We start from the raw sequence: 2900 nt of genomic DNA, 5'->3' as shown, positions 1-2900 counted from the left end.
ATATATATATATATATATATATATATATATATATATATATATTATGAGTAGTTTAACCGATCAAGGTCCACAATACCAAATATGCAAAAAAATTAAAACATTTTATATCATTGTCAGAACACAACTAGCATAAGCTTGAAACACCGATAACTAGGTTAATACATCGGTTATCACCGAATTAGCCTAAAAAATCCATTTTCTTGATCAATTTATATGAGCGTCTTATCTAAAAGAAGCAAAGAGTGTTACGTTATTGTTTTTGATTTTATTTAGAGAAGTGAGTAGAAAAGTGGGCACGTATTTGTTGTTTTCACCTCTGCACAGCGACCCATTGACACGTATTACTTTCTGTCATTTTCCAAATCGATTAAACATAACTCTTCGGGACCAGCTACAATTCGACACTCGTTTATTACGTGTGTTTTTACTTTTTAGCATCGCTTATTTGGAAAATTGGTAGATTTTTTTATGGCCATTCGTTCTTATCACAAGAATCGAGTTGTTGTTGTCTCCATTTACTGGTCAGTAATTTACAAAAATGATAAATTGCAAAATTGTAACAAACTTAAATCCATCAATCACGTTGTTCGAACACCAATTTGTCCTCAACTCAAGCAAGTTCACATGCCACTAAGCTCTTCACGCAACACAACAAGACTTAAAATCCAATCACAACAAGCGCACAACTATCCGGTAACCATACCCGGCCGGTGGTCCTATATGCCAATCATTCCCCAATTCAAAACATTATTTCAGTTTTGAAAAATGCGATATATCTTCACCATCATGCAATAGATATATCTAACCAGCAAATATTTTATTATTTATAGAAAATTTTATTAAGGATAGATAAGGTTTGAACTTTGAATATCACAAATATTTTAAATAAATGTATATACATATAATTCATAAACATTTTGAACATGTGATAATAAACATGTATGTTCTCATTTTCTTTTAGTATATAAGGACATAAAATCGGAATGACTCCTCACTGGTATCGCAAAGCAATCATCACTGGTTCCCTTACTATTACGGCCACTCGACTTTACAATTTCAAATATGTGGAAGATTGGGCAGAGAGGAAACCCCTATGTCAAGAGACTCATTTCTGCGCCGTTCACGACCTTGCAGTCCTTACCTGCTTCTTTGGTCGAGACAGGGCAGAATCGTGTCATCGATGCTTCTTTAACTCTCATCCGTGAAAGAGCAAAACTCAAAGTATATAATGTTTCTTTTTTTCATTTCTGTTTTTGGATATGTCAAAGTATACACTTATGGTTATCGTTTTCGTTATTTCGTTTCTTTATGTTGTATNATTGACACGTATTACTTTCTGTCATTTTCCAAATCGATTAAACATAACTCTTCGGGACCAGCTACAATTCGACACTCGTTTATTACGTGTGTTTTTACTTTTTAGCATCGCTTATTTGGAAAATTGGTAGATTTTTTTATGGCCATTCGTTCTTATCACAAGAATCGAGTTGTTGTTGTCTCCATTTACTGGTCAGTAATTTACAAAAATGATAAATTGCAAAATTGTAACAAACTTAAATCCATCAATCACGTTGTTCGAACACCAATTTGTCCTCAACTCAAGCAAGTTCACATGCCACTAAGCTCTTCACGCAACACAACAAGACTTAAAATCCAATCACAACAAGCGCACAACTATCCGGTAACCATACCCGGCCGGTGGTCCTATATGCCAATCATTCCCCAATTCAAAACATTATTTCAGTTTTGAAAAATGCGATATATCTTCACCATCATGCAATAGATATATCTAACCAGCAAATATTTTATTATTTATAGAAAATTTTATTAAGGATAGATAAGGTTTGAACTTTGAATATCACAAATATTTTAAATAAATGTATATACATATAATTCATAAACATTTTGAACATGTGATAATAAACATGTATGTTCTCATTTTCTTTTAGTATATAAGGACATAAAATCGGAATGACTCCTCACTGGTATCGCAAAGCAATCATCACTGGTTCCCTTACTATTACGGCCACTCGACTTTACAATTTCAAATATGTGGAAGATTGGGCAGAGAGGAAACCCCTATGTCAAGAGACTCATTTCTGCGCCGTTCACGACCTTGCAGTCCTTACCTGCTTCTTTGGTCGAGACAGGGCAGAATCGTGTCATCGATGCTTCTTTAACTCTCATCCGTGAAAGAGCAAAACTCAAAGTATATAATGTTTCTTTTTTTCATTTCTGTTTTTGGATATGTCAAAGTATACACTTATGGTTATCGTTTTCGTTATTTCGTTTCTTTATGTTGTATGAAATAAATAGAGTATTGTATATATTGTGTAGGGAGAGTTAGTGCGACTCATTGGAGGAGCTAAAGCTACAACAGCTCTTCTTGGAGTACCACTTGGTCACAACTCTTCTTTCCTTGAAGGCCCAGCCTTGGCTCCTCCTCATGTAAGGGAGGCTATTTGGTGTGGTAGCACAAACTCCACCACTGAAGAAGGTAACATGATTTTCTATGTATAATTACCAACTTGTATCTTAAATGTTGCACATTCACATGTTTTGTATAGCCACATGGTATTTTNCTTAAAATCCAATCACAACAAGCGCACAACTATCCGGTAACCATACCCGGCCGGTGGTCCTATATGCCAATCATTCCCCAATTCAAAACATTATTTCAGTTTTGAAAAATGCGATATATCTTCACCATCATGCAATAGATATATCTAACCAGCAAATATTTTATTATTTATAGAAAATTTTATTAAGGATAGATAAGGTTTGAACTTTGAATATCACAAATATTTTAAATAAATGTATATACATATAATTCATAAACATTTTGAACATGTGATAATAAACATGTATGTTCTCATTTTCTTTTAGTATATAAGGACATA

Source organism: Camelina sativa, chromosome 8 (assembly GCF_000633955.1).
Source record: "Camelina sativa cultivar DH55 chromosome 8, Cs, whole genome shotgun sequence".
Classification (NCBI taxonomy): domain Eukaryota; kingdom Viridiplantae; phylum Streptophyta; class Magnoliopsida; order Brassicales; family Brassicaceae; genus Camelina; species Camelina sativa.
This window is presented reverse-complemented; position numbering follows the sequence as displayed.